The sequence below is a fragment of the Alosa pseudoharengus genome, unplaced genomic scaffold, assembly GCF_046254945.1.
Source record: "Alosa pseudoharengus isolate Yale_2024_CS ecotype anadromous, Long Island Sound unplaced genomic scaffold, YU_APseudo_1.1 YU_APseudo_1.1_scf_6, whole genome shotgun sequence".
In the NCBI taxonomy this organism is placed as follows: domain Eukaryota; kingdom Metazoa; phylum Chordata; class Actinopteri; order Clupeiformes; family Clupeidae; genus Alosa; species Alosa pseudoharengus.
Window position 1 is genome coordinate 32,531,725 of NW_027468848.1, and position 14,815 is coordinate 32,546,539.

General features: G+C 41.1%; 1 pseudogene; it reads left to right on the forward strand.

Moving 5' to 3' along the window:
• LOC143105853 (tripartite motif-containing protein 16-like) lies at window positions 1-14,230 on the forward strand (annotated as a pseudogene).
• Window positions 14,231-14,815: the final 585 nt, after the last annotated feature.

Consider the following 14,815-nt stretch of genomic DNA (forward strand, 5'->3'; position numbering starts at 1 on the left):
CCAAAGCTTCGTGAGTTGTTTGTCAGGGACAAAGAATGACAGAAGCGAGTCTAAGTAACCACGACCTTTTTATGTGTCCAATTTGTTTGGATTTACTGAAGGATCCAGTAACTCTGAACTGTGGACACAATTACTGCACGGGCTGCATTAAAAACTGCTGGGATCAGGAAGATCAGAAAGGAGTTTACAGCTGCCCGCAATGCAGACATACTTTCACTCCGAGACCTGTTTTAAAGAAAAATAATGTTTTTGCTGAGGTTGTGGAACAGTTCCGGAAGACCAGAATCCAAGCTGCTGCTCCTGTTCACTATTTCGCTGGACCGGGAGATGTGGAGTGTGATGTCTGCACTGGGAGAAAACTCAAAGCGGTGAAGTCCTGTCTGGATTGTCTGTTGTCTTACTGTGAAACTCACTTCAAAGCTCACAATGACCTTAACCCAGGTAGAAAACACTCAGTGATTGATGCCACAGGCCAGCTACAGGAGAGGATCTGCTCCCATCATAAGAAAGTTTTTGAAATATTCTGTCGCACTGATCGATCAAAGTTGTATCTGCTATCTGTGTACGATGGACAGCCATAAAGGCCATGACATGGTCTCAGCTGCAGCAGAAAGGACAGACAAACAGGTGAGTAGTTAGACTTGTATTCTAAATAAAGCTTCAGAGTTTTCTCCGCTGTGTATGAAGTTATGTATAAGGTTTGACTGTTTCAGTCGAGAACTTTATACAGGCCTACCTAACAGTTGCCTCAGTCCTCTCAATAAAATAATAAACTTCAGAACAGAGCAGACTTTGACCAAATGTGTTTGCTGCAACCACTGACTATTGCCACAGGCTATCTATGCATGTTAGAGATTCATTGCTTCAGTGAGATATCCTCTTTAAATATGTTTTGCCATAATTTGTGATTTTGTAATTGTGTTTTTTAATCAACAGAAGCTGTTGGGGCAGACTCAAGGAAGCTTCAAAAAGATTATCCAGGAACGAGAGAAGAAGCTACAGGAGTTGAGGAAGACTGTGGAGACTCTCAAGGTGACTGTTGTGGGTACTGGAAGTGTCACTTGTCTTGTGTTAATCTTCAGCTTTATCATTGCTTGGGTGTGCTAATTAAGCATGATGATGTTACAGGAACATATCTGTCAACTGCAGTGCAAATGTTATGTTCTGCACAGTCCACACGGCCTGAATGTTCACTAGCTGACAATGATTCATCAGTCATTCACCATTAGCATTGAACGTGGTGCTGCTGTGTCTCCTTCTGAGCATATAATCAAATAGTTTGGGACAGAGGCAGAGCAATGTCAAAACTTGCTTTAGCCTCAGACCTCCCTTTTCAGCAAACTTGTTTTTAACAGTCTAGCCAGAGAAAGCATGTGATTGTAAAAACCATCAGCCAAGGAAAGCCAATTGTTATAAACCGAAACAGAACTATGTATGTCAGAGTTTAATATTCAAGCATGTTCAGCTGCAGACTTTATACAGGGGACCCATCACTCATCCTGGTCTGTGATATGCACACCTGCAGGATGACATGACAATTACTTGAAGGGTTAGTCCCTGAAAGACAGTGTTATGACCCACTGTGCCTCCTTCAGGCATGGCTAGTGTACGAGCAGTGCTGGTCTAATTGGCTAATCACGCACACCTGGTGAAGAGGTGTGGGTATTGAAGGGGTTGTTCCCTCTCTTGATTTGGGGGACACTTTTCTTTTTGCCACATTCTGTTGCAGGCACCTTTGGGTTATCGCTCTCCCACTGGCACCTTTCTTTCTAGGGTAAGGCTATATGCACCCCTGGTACAATTAGCAGTGTATGCTATTCGTACCCTGGTGCAATTAGAAGTGAATTCTATTCATACCCCGGTGCACACAGCAATGTGTTCTATTAGTACCCCGTCTGGTACAAATATCAGTGTATGCTATTTGCACCCCTGTGCATTTATTCTGGCATATTGATCACACAATGTAATAATAATAAAAAAAACAAGCAACATGTTTTTGTTGTTACATAACAGGGTGTGAATAGCTCAGCTGTGTAATAGACACTGAATAAGGTATGCTGTTTCCATCAATGTATAGTTAGAAGTGGATGCTATTCGTACCATGGTGTTTATAGTAATGTATGCTATTTACACCCTGATGCGTGAAGTAGCTAATTGTTGCAATCAAAACTTCCATTTGAGAACCGATTTCTTGTTCAAATTGCGTGCCTTCTCTCCAGAGATGTTGGTACACATGTGCAGTCACTTTGCCAAAATGCATCATGCAGGAATAGAACCCCAGTCTCCCACATGCTAAACCATGTCTGTGACCACTGCACTATCTTCTTCCACAAATAGAGTGTGTTTGCAGGTAAACTTATAGTTTATAGGCCTGAGCATCATATTCACAAAATTTCTGTTAACTAACAAACTGACAGTTGTATGCGTTCACTGAACCAAGATTATGAAAATAAAACACAACTTTTCAATCTAAAACTTAATCTGAACAGATGTTAGTGCTGAAACCTTTCAGAATTCTTCATGAATGTCTGCCATGTTTTTTTGTTAACGTGAGCAACGTCTTTTTGTTGTTATGTCACAGGGTGTGAATAGCTCAGCTGTGTGGCCAAGGCTATTAGTACCAGGGGTGTAAATAGACACTCTGTTCTTTCTATCTTGGATCATACTGACTGACATACACACACCCACATGAACACACTTGCATACATGCTAAAAATGAAAAAAAAATTAAATACTTTATTGGTTAAAGTTCTCTGTTGTCCGGACTCCTTTATGTTGCGGCTTAGAGCCGGGTTGTAACAGACAGTTACAGAATGTAGGACTTTGCTATGGTTACCTTATCAAAAACAAGCTAAGGACACTTTGAGCTACTTTGCTTCTTCACCAACCTCTGTGTCTCCGGTCCCCCTTGTCCTTGTGTGTCTCCTGCCAGAGCTCTGCACAGACAGTAGTGGAGGACAGTGAGAGGACCTTTACTGAGATGATCCGCCTCATTGAGAAAAGGCGCTCTGAACTGAAAGACTTGATCAGAGCTCAGGAGAAGGCTAAGGTGAGTCGGACTGAAGGACTCGTGATGCAACTGGAGCAGGAGATTGATGAGCTGAAGAGGAGAGATGCTGACCTGGAGCAGCTTTCACACACAGAGGACCACATCCATTTCCTCCAGGTAACTGTAGATGGATTGTTAGTGTAACAGGGTGATACATAGGAAGGGCCAAGGGGCCAATCACAGTAGCCTGACTACGCCACCCTGAGGCCTAATGCATCAGGGAATCTTTAAGAGATCGTACCTCTAAACCGAGACAGCTCTTGCAGGTTCGAAATTACACAGGGGAGACATGAATTCCAGGAAAACAAAAGATTTAATACACAAAGGTTGGATAGTGGAGATCTTAGGGTGGCAACTATGGAAGTCCACACAAATATCATGCAAGCATCTTAAAAGGTTCACCTGTTACACAGCAAACAGGGTTCCCGCGGGTCCTTAAAGTCTTAAAAAGTCTTAAATACAACATTCGGTTTTTAAGGCCTAGAAAAGTCTTAAATTGTCTGGAATGTCTTGAATTTTCGAAAAGGAGGTATTCCATTTGTGTATGGGACCGCCAGCAAGTGTGAGAGAGCGAGTGAAATGTCTCCATCTGGTTTCGTGTATTTTTTAAACGGAAATGTATAAGTGACTATAAGGCTACTGAAGGAAGTGTAGTGGTTGCAGAGTGAAGATGTTTTCACGGGTTGTTAAAGGTGTGAAAATTGTAAGAATATGTACAAATATGCCTTAAGTTTTCGTGGTATAGCCGAGGCCTGAGAGCAAAGTAGGCCTAGGTAGCCTAAGAGTGAGCGGGAGAAAGAGCTGGGTAAGCCAGTTAGCGATAGGGTGGCCATCAGGGGCGGAGCTACGTGGTGGCCAGGGGGGGCCACGGCCACCACTGGTCAAAGCTTGGCCACCCTGCTGGCCCCCCCACCTCCGTTCAGTGAAAAGTAAAAAAAAAAGAATTGCTGCCGTTTTCGACAACACTTTGCAAAGCAGGGACCATTGGCCCAGTCAGGAAGTGTAGCCTATGGTTCTGATCACATCGTGAGTAGGCCTAGTGCAGCAGCAGCAGCAGCGGGACAATTCAAGCCATCTGTTAAAAACACTTGACAGTAGACTAGGCTAGCCTACTACTTAACCTCAGTACCAGGTGAGTTGATGAGTTGGAACATTAATGGTAATAAGATGTTAGAATGTGTCACGAATCATAGCCAAGTGAGCTGCGTTGGGCTGTCCTTGTTAGGTAACCTAGGCTCTGACATTGATGTGTGGGGCTGATCAAAAATAATCGGATGCCCGCGGGAACGCTGTTACAAGAATATTTCGATACAATTTGGGTGAAATGCAAGCATATTAGGCACATATCTCCAGATGGCTCCAGGTAGGCTAATAGGGCCTAGCCTAGGCTACTTTATAAATACATAATTTGCTGACTGCATGTGGTTCTTGCCATAGCTGGTCAGGCAGAGGCAGGCGGCTTTGCCTGAATTCTTTGTTACATTGCTCCGGAACTGTTCATCGCAGCGAGATGAAACCTTAATTGCGTGACAGAGCAGAAGTGGGGCTTTCCAACGAGACTAAACACTTGTCTGTGCGATCAAGTATGAAAATAAAAATAAATATCATGTCATTAAATAAAATTGATTCATATTTACAGTTCGCCTGCGCACCCATAGGCTATAGTTTTAATTACTCGCGAACCCGTGATCGCATAGATATGGAAAGCATATCAGAAGAAAGAGGAGACACAGGGCTATCTATTGGTACCAAGTATGTCGTTCCTTCTGGGCTATAAAAACAGACGACGACGTGACTGCAAAATAAAATCATGTACAAAAACCAACGCTGCACACCCATTAGCCTAGGCCCTACTCACGAACCCGTGATCGGATAGATATGGCACGCATGTCAGGTGAAAGAGGAGACACAGAGCTATCATTTGATACCAAGTGCATCCGTCTGGGTTATAAAACAGACGAAATGAAATCAAAATAATAACTTCATATAGCTCGACTTACCCCACGTTTTTGTGTGTTGTGGTGGCAAAGTGTGTTCATAATCCAACGCTATCATGTGTTTCTCTATGGCAAAGCATGTTCATAATCCGGTTTTGAGATCCTAGCAAATTCCTGCATGGCATCCAATTCGAGACTCACATTGCATCCCAATTTATTCGACAAAGAAACACCTTTTTGCCTTCACTTTGTTCATGACAATGCAGTAAAAAGTTGTTTTAGAATCATCATGAGTGTACAGAACATGCAAACTCGGGTTCAGTCAGGTCAGATCAGTTCGTGTCACAGATATGGAGCGCAGAAAGGGCATTTTTCATTACTGTGTCAATGGCACTTACAATGACCAGGATAACTGCTTATAACTAAAGGTAGTGAGAATGGCCAAAAATAGAGTAGCCATAGGGCTAAATAATAATAATAAAAAAACATTTATTTCAATAAGGCACACACACCACATATTTTTCACATTTGCTCAGCCCCAGAGAATCCCTCCACCATGATATTGCCAGATTCAGAACAGTCTGCCCTATGCACACATGTGCCAGCTTGCAGTGGTGAGATACATGTCAAAATATAAGAATTTTTATAATACACGTTTTGTATTTTTATTATTTAAAAATCAAAATGAAATCAATGCAAGTATTAATACATGAAATAGTGGCAGATCTGGGTAGCCTAGACATTTACTCCTAAAATGCCTGCTAAAAACGCCTATAGAATCCTATGGCATTCTAGACTAAATAACCTTATTTCCTGAGGGTTTTCTGAAAACATACTAAAACTTGTCAACGTCTACCAAAATGTAATATCTAAGCCTCTGTAGCACCTAGAAACATGAAATAGCAGCATCCAGCGGGAGGGTCAATGTTGCGCTACACAGCATCCAGCAGGAGGGTCAATGTTGCGTCATGCAGCATCCAGCTCGAATGGGTTAAAAAACAATATATAGCATGTGTGTATGGCACTTACATTGACCAGGATAAATGTTTCTAAGGTAGTGAAAAAGCCCTTAAAACAGTCTAGGGTTCTAAGGGTTAATTTCTTAATTCAGAGCCATGTTACTTACAGCCAAGTACTTGGAGTGGATATCAGAAAGAAATATAGTTTGGCCATCAGTATGAGATCAAATATATACATACAATATTTGTAATATTTATTATTGTTCTTTGAGTTAACATCATTTGAATAAAACTGATTAAGTAAGGTGCATTATCATAATATTTTTTATTGGCATTGACCTATTTATGGAAAATATGTTGGAGTGGCCAACAAACTGACCTGTGTATCAGTGTTGGCCTTGCACAATTTCTTGCCATTATTAAAATAGGCTATCCTAATCTTCAAAACTTTGAGTAGTTTTCAAATAGTAGTTTTGATTCCCAAGTGCCACCCCAATAAAAAGTCTGGACCCAGCTGGCCCCCCCTATAAAATAATCCTGGCTACGCCCCTGTTTAAATACAACTGGTATGCACAATGTATTACCTTTGATTTGCTGTGCTGCATATGGGACAATAGATGCCTAAGTTAGTATGCCTATTAGTAGGCCTATTACAATATTTAAATAGCTTAGTCTACCTTTGAAAAAATAAGGGAATCCAGTCCAGTACACATGTTTGGCAAGTAGCCTAGGCTACTACAGACACAGGTGAAGAACAGTCAGCCTCAGCCAGTAGCACAACCAGATATGTACAGTCAGCTTCAAAAGCAAGCAGTCCAGACCCTAAAATTGGGCATTGAATAGCTGTGAAGGTAATTCACACACAATTAACCAAAATATATTTGGTAACTTCTGTAGATATCCCAAATGGGGTGGGTGTTAAAATTACTATTGCATAAAAACTATTGCATAAAACAGTTTTAAGGTGTCTCTTTTTTGCCGTGGTATAGTCTTAATTTTTCCATTTAGATGTCTTGAAAAGGTCTTAAAAGTCTTTAAATTTGCACTTGGAAAATGTGCAGATACCCTGAGCAAAGGCACACAGCAAAGCTATAAGCAATACACCAGAAACACCACAAGTGTGCTTAGACTAGCCCCCCCTCCCACCTCCCTACTAAATAAACCTAAAACTTACAAACAAAAGGACAAGACAAGCAAGGACAAGATAAGCAAAACAAAAACCAAGACAGCAGCATGACCCGACCCATGTTACCCCACCAGCATGACTGTGCTGCCTAAAAGAACAGAACACAGAAGAAGATTAAACAATGAAAACACCACAATATACATACCAGAAAACCACAAATGTCTACGGGGAGACAGCATACCTGACGGTAGCACAGACAGGGGCTACACCAATGGCGCCTACATTGCTACTGGCTGCTGCCCCTCTTAAGTAGCACTCCACTGGTGCCAGATTGATTAATTGTCTATGCCCCACCCCCTTCATTAGCACTGGCAGGTGCTATTGGAAAAAGCAGGCAGAGAAGGTCTACCTGCTACATTAGTTTACAAATTGTTTCATTCATACAGTCCTCTTTGGAACATATTACATTGACATATGCATCATAATTAAAGTGTCTGTTTTGAGTTGAATGTTCTTGCATTCAGTGCCAAAGCTCTGCAACCTCATACAACCTCATATGCATTAGATCAGACGTCTCAACATTCTCAGACCAAGGACACCTGCATGAAATTATTTTGCTTATTAAATCTGTCCAACAATATTATGTAGGGGAGTTTATTTTAGATGAGTAGTTTGTAATGGTGTATAGGCCTACAATACTTCTTTCTTTCTTTCTGTAGAATTTTCAGTCAGTGATCCCTCAACCTCAGTCTAAAGATTTATCCAGCATCTATGTCAGCCAAAACCTTTCTTTTGAGGCTATGAAGAAATCTGTCTCCACACTTAAAGCGCAGCTGGAGGATGTCTTCAAGCAGGAATTCGTGAAGATCTCTGCAGCAGGTTAGTCATATTGATATTCATTAAAAAAGGAGAAAAGACAGTATAAAATAGTCAAATGTATGTGAAGTGTGAACCTTTCTCCTTTTCTGTTACTGAGTTATATGTTTGGTCCAGCACTCTGAGAAACTATTACAAAAAATGTAATCCTGCTCCCATTCCTGTGCATAATGATATTCATGCCGGCTAGTCGGTCACCACTAATAGTGTGGCGATTCATTAATTAGGCAAAGTGCTGCTGCTGCTGAGCTCTCATAACAAGAGCTGTGATGTGGAGGGACCAGGTCAGGTTGTCCGTTGTCTGCACCCCCAGGAACTTGGTGCTGTTTACCACCTCTACCTCAGTATTGTTGGTGAGGAGGTGTGTGAGACTGGGCCGGTTCCCTCTGAAGTCGATGATTATCTCTTTTCTCTTCTCGACGTTCAGGTCCAAGTTGTTAGTGTTGCACTATTTCACCAACTGCCTTACCTCCTCCCTGTAGGCCAGTTCCTCTCTGTCTCGAATGAGGCCCACCACTGTTGTGTCGTCTGCATTCTTCATGATGTGATTTGTCCTTGATTTGGCGCAGCCGTCATAGGGCTGCACGATTATGGCCAAAATGATAATCACGATTATTTTGATCAATATTGAGATCACGATTATTTATCACGATTATTAATTCATTTTAGTGACAAAAATATTTTTTCCCTAAACATATTTGACTTGCTATCTGGCTCATCCAAATTCTTTCCTTCACATTTACTCCCCTAAATTACTGCAAATATAGACTTGACTGCGACTTCCAAACTTCCAAACAAATTTTTTGTGCATGCTACTTTGTTAATATTTGGGGAAACGTTAACGGCCCACCGGGAATCCTCCCAACGCTCCCCATTAGCCAGTTAAGCTCTGCTTCTTGTTCCTGAGTTTAATCGCTTAGTCCAGGGGTTTCCAAACTTTTTGACTCAAGGACCACATTGGGTTTTGAAAATTGGCCTGCGGGCCACACACTAATAATAATAATAATAATAATAATAATAATAATAACATTTTGTATTATTTAAATGACAACTTAATTTCTTAAGAAATACTGTTAATTTGATGCTGTTTAAATCATTTATAAATGGTGCACTGTCAAAGACTCTTTGCTATGGCTAGTGCTGTGCCCTCTTACAGTTTATAATGGTCAGTAGTGGGAACTACTGTTGCCATCCTGCTCTCTCCCTCTCGTGCACTCAAATACGTTCCCAAATGGACTTGCATAACATAGTTAGATCTGCTGCTATAGAGATACTATCTATCTCGATGTAACAAGCTGTTTTGACATTGTAAACGTTGTCTAAGAAGAGTGTAAAGCAGTTTGCAGAAGCCTAAAGTTGACCACAACGTCGTGTATCGCTGGAAAGAAATAGCGAGAAGCCTATAATAAACTAATAAATGCTCGGCGGGCCGGATTAAAGTGCGTGGCGGGCCGCAGTTTGGACACCCCTGGTTTAGTCATTCGTTGATATGTAAACCACTGACGTGTAGGCTACATTTTCATTATAGTTTACTCGTTTTGCGTAGGCTGTGTCTTGAAACGCATATGCATTGTAGGTTGCACATGTAGCTTATAAAATACATGAATAAATTCACGGATCCCGTCGTTAGCTCAACTCTTATTATAGGCTATATCGGAGGAAGCAAACAGGGACTAAAAGTTAACGTGCTAAAAAAAGGCATGTGTGGTTTACGTCATGTGATGTATTTCACGGTATGAGTTGAGAGCCCTGCTTTGCTTATGTTTTTGGTTAAAGGAGAATTCCGGTGTGATATTGACCTAAAGTGTGTTGAAACATGATACCGAGTGTGAACGTATGTCTCATAGCCCATCTCGGCTTGTCCCCTGCACTCCAAAATCTGGCGCTAGTTAGCCGATGCTACCAACAGCTTTTTCAATTGTGGTGCTTCGGCATCGGGCTAGCCATGCAAATAAATCACTGTTTTACACCATTTACGAGGCTCAATGTATCTCCACACTTCATTGGTAGACTACCGAAGGCCCTGACATTTAAAACGAGACATTGAGAACTTTTAAAAAGCACTGGTAGTTTACTTACAAGACGATTTATACAGACAGTATCTTCACGAAGTTTAGCGTTTGCAGCCATCTTGAATTTAGTCACGATAAGTAGAGCGACGAGTAAGAATGAACAGGTATGATAAGGGATCAGATTCAAAAAATAATTCAGTGGAAATGCATGGATTCCAGTTGTTGCTACTGTAAGAAACTGGAATCCATGCATTTCCACTGAATTATTTTTGGAATCTGATCCCTTATCATACCTGTTCATTCTTACTCGTCACTCGACTTATCGTGACTAAATTCAAGATGGCTGCAAACGCTAAACTTCGTGAAGATACTGTCTGTATAAATCGTCTTGTAAGTAAACTACCAGTGCTTTTTAAAAATTCTCAATGTCTCGTTTTAAATGTCAGGGCCTTCGGTAGTCTACCAATGAAGTGTGGAGATACATTGAGCCTCGTAAATGGTGTAAAACAATGATTTATTTGCATGGCTAGCCCGATGCCGAAGCACCACAATTGAAAAAGCTGTTGGTAGCATCGGCTAACTAGCGCCAGATGTTGGAGTGCAGGGGACAAGCCGAGATGGGCTATGAGACATACGTTCACACTCGGTATCATGTTTCAACACACTTTAGGTCAATATCACACCGGAATTCTCCTTTAACTTCACTTGCCTGAAATCCGAAATATTTTCGAACAACGGATGATCCGTTTCGGGGGACAAGCTCTTGGCCTTCTGCTGCGCCACACATACCACACATTTTATTTTTGATCGTCGTTTTTTTGTATAATCTAACTAGCCTACTAATAGTTAACATAATGCTATTAGTCCACAGTGCATACAAACTGAGCAGTGCATCAGGCTGAGCAGTGCAGGGAGCGGTCATTGGTAGGCTGCCTGCAGGCACATGGTCAGACAAGTTTAAGGAGCGCTTGATTTGTTTTGTAGCGGAGCGTTCTATGGGTTGCCAGGTTGGTTCTATGGATAGAGCACGCATTATTAATATCGCTCGATCACGTAAATTTGATCGTGGGAAGCCAAAATCGTGATCGTGATTAAAATTCGATTAATTGTGCAGCCCTAAGCCGTCATGTGCCATGAGGGTAAACAGTAGTGGGCTCAGGATGCAGCCCTGGGGGTAGCTGGTGCTCAGAGAGATGGCACTGGAGATGTTGTTTCCAACCCGCACAGACTGGGGTCTCTCTGTGAGGAAGTCAAAAAGCCAGTTACACAGGGGGGTGCCTAAACCAAGAGTGCCCAGTTTGTTGATCAGATGCTGTGGAATGAGTGTATTAAATGCAGAACTGAAGTCCACAAATTCGTACATACATGTTTTTCCCATCCAAATGCTCCAGGCTCAGATGGAGTGTAGAGGAGATGGCATCCTCTGTGGAGTGGTTCCGGCGGTAGGCAAACTGTAACGGGTCAAATGAGGGGGATAGTATGGAGGTGATATGGTCCTTCACTTTTCAATGGGAGGTTGCTTGCTTTTAATATTTAAGCAGCTGGAGAATCTAAATATTATTTAACTTTCTTTATTTTATTGTCCACTGATGACATTTACATTGAGCATGTACTCTATACGGGATTTATATGCAGTATTATATACACTTCTTTATACTAAGTTTGATTAGTTATATTGATTTTTTTTCTTTCTCAGTGTCTGATGAGCCAGTAACCAGAGAGGACTTCTTAAAGTGTAAGTTGGTCTGGTCTATAAACACTGAGACAAAGATGTAGACACACAGTTATTCATTCAAATATTTGTGGAATCACAAACACACACACACACACACACACACACTGACTCTCTCTCTCACTCACACTCACACACACACACACACAGCACTTAGTATGGAATTACACACCTTTAAATACAGACAATGGAATACATGTACTAGGGGTATGAATCTCTCATGTAAAAGACGATACGATTCGCATCTAGATACATGGGCACGATTCGATACAAGAAAAGATACATGTTTATAAAAAACGATTCAGTACGATTCGATGCGATGCGATTCGATGCAATTCGATGCAGTTCAAGAATGGAAAGCATTCTGAAAGATTTTTTATAATTTGCTCAAGGTGCACATTCATTTTATATTATCAATTATCATGGTCATGGTTGTCAATTAGGCAACAAAATGTGTGAATATGATTATCTAAACTGAGGTTTGTTTCATATACTGTATTGAAATGAAAAAAGAATAGTCTACATTTCAGTCAAACACAGCAGCCAAATACAACATAAAAATACATTTTAGACTTTACAGATTTTATAGAGTTATATCTGATTGTTTTCATGGAGCTGTAGCCTTGTTGAGGTAAGACAAAATACCGAAATAAAACAGTGAAATAAAAAAATAATACATACATAAATAAAACAGTGCTTAAGACACTCTTGGCCTTTTCTCATATAGGCCTAGCCTACCCTACAAGAATAAAATAGGCCTACAAATTCTCTGGGCTTATTTTGTTCCAACAGTAGACCTAATGCAGAAACCTAAAATGCCACAAGTCTGAGTGAATATGAACAAAATCATTGGCTAATAATTTATGCATCATTTTAGCAGCAAGGGCATTTCGCGCTGGATTTCGAAAAACAAAAGCCGACCGAGTGCAAGTTGTCACATGCTTAAGTTGCAATAGATGTATGGGTAATGAGGTCATTTGACAACTTTGGGCAATGAATGTAACCAAAAACAAACTGCATTAACCACAATTCCGTGCCACGTATAGTTTCAAAACCGGAAGTGGGATGAACGCGCTGCTTGGAACGTAAATGAGAGTCTGAGCGAGCAGAAAAGGTTGTGCACCGATTCATAACAAGTAAATCGATATAACGACCGGTTCATTTCAGTTTTTTTCCGATAAGGGGCTTCACGTATCGATGTAGCTGTATCTTACACGTTAAAAACGGATACCGATACGTAACGGTTAATCTTTACACCCCTAACATGTACACATATACACATTCACATACATATTCATGCAGATATCACATAGAAATGTCCAGAATTGCAAGCAGAAATCTTCTTTATGTGAAACATTTTGTCCTGTCTTCTTCTCGGTTTGTTCAGACTCCTGTCGATTCACACTGGATCCAAACACAGCACAAAGACATCTCCATCTGTCTGAGGGGAACAGGAGGGTGGAACATAAAAATGAGGACCAGTCCTATCCTGATCATCTAGAGAGATTTGGTATACCTCAGGTGTTGTGTAGAGAGGGTGTTTCTGGACGCTGCTACTGGGAGGTTGAGTGGAGTGGGGAGTTAGTTTATATAGCAGCCTCATATAAAAACATCAGCAGGAAAGGATGTGGTAATGAGTGTATGTTTGGATGGAATGATCAGTCCTGGAGTCTGTGTCTCTCAGAGAACAGGCTCTCTTTCTGGTATGATCATAAGCAGACTAATCTCCCTTTAGGGATCAGCTCCAAAATTGGAGTGTATGTGGATCACAGGGCAGGAAATCTGGCCTTCTACAGCATCTCTGACACAATCACCCTCCTGCACAGGGTCCAGACCACATTCACTCATGCACTCTACCCTGGGATTTGGCTAGGTTATGGATCATCAGTGTGTCTGGTGTGAGCCACACACACACACACACACACACACACACACACACACACACATACACACACACACACAGCTCACCTACCCTTCAGCACACACATACACATGTACAAACTTTCAAATACAAATACACACACAATAACAGACACACAAATGCACACTCAGCATCAATCATACTGTCCTCAAATGAACACAGACACACACAGAGACACACACACACACAGACACACACACACACACAATATCACAAAGTTTGGTAAGTTTTGAATGAAGACACCAGACAACTTAAAAATGTAATCAACACACCACACACACATCATGTAATCAACACACCACACACACACACATTATATAATCAACACACCACACACACATCATATAAAACACACACACACACAGCACTTGTATGATTTTACACACCTTTGAATACAGACACTGGAATACACATGACACATTCACATACACAATATTCATGCAGATATCACACAGATATGTCCCGAATTGCAAGCGGAAATCTTTATGTGAAACATTTTGTCCTGTCTTCTTCTCGGTTTGTTCAGACTTCTGTCGATTCACACTGGATCCAAACACAGCACAAATAAATCCCCATCTGTCTGAGGGGAACAGGAGGGTGGAAAAGAGAGATGAGGTCCAGTCATATCCTAATCATCCAGAGATATACCTCATGTGCAGTTTAGAGAGGGTATGTGTGGGAGTTTGCGTGGAGTGGGGAGTTAGTTTACGTAGCAGCGAGCTATGGAGCGAGATTTAAAGGAAGTAAGAGGAGGATTAGGATGAGGAAGATTAGGAGGATGAGGTGAATGATGAAGAGGAGCCAGGGAAAAAGGAGCAAGAGGAGGAGGACGAGAACGTTGAAGAAAGTCAGAAGACGTGGACTCATTTAGTTGACATTGAAACAACCATGAGTTTAATTTATATATCATTTTTGTATGTTGTGTGAAGGCAACATGAATTGTGTTTCCCCGTTGTATCTGTGTTCATAGATCACACAAATGCTACAACTGAAAGTGCCAAAGACTAGATAATATGTTTTTTTGCAAGCACATCAGTGCAGGCGTGTGACAAGAGATTTGTTATTTGTGTGGAAAGGTTTAGTGAAAAACAAATAAAAACAGTTCATAGAAAAGTTTATTGTCTTGAATGAAGTCTTTGCTTTTGCAAGATATTTGGCATGACATGCCAAATACTGTGTTGATTCTGTCTCTATTTCCTGAAG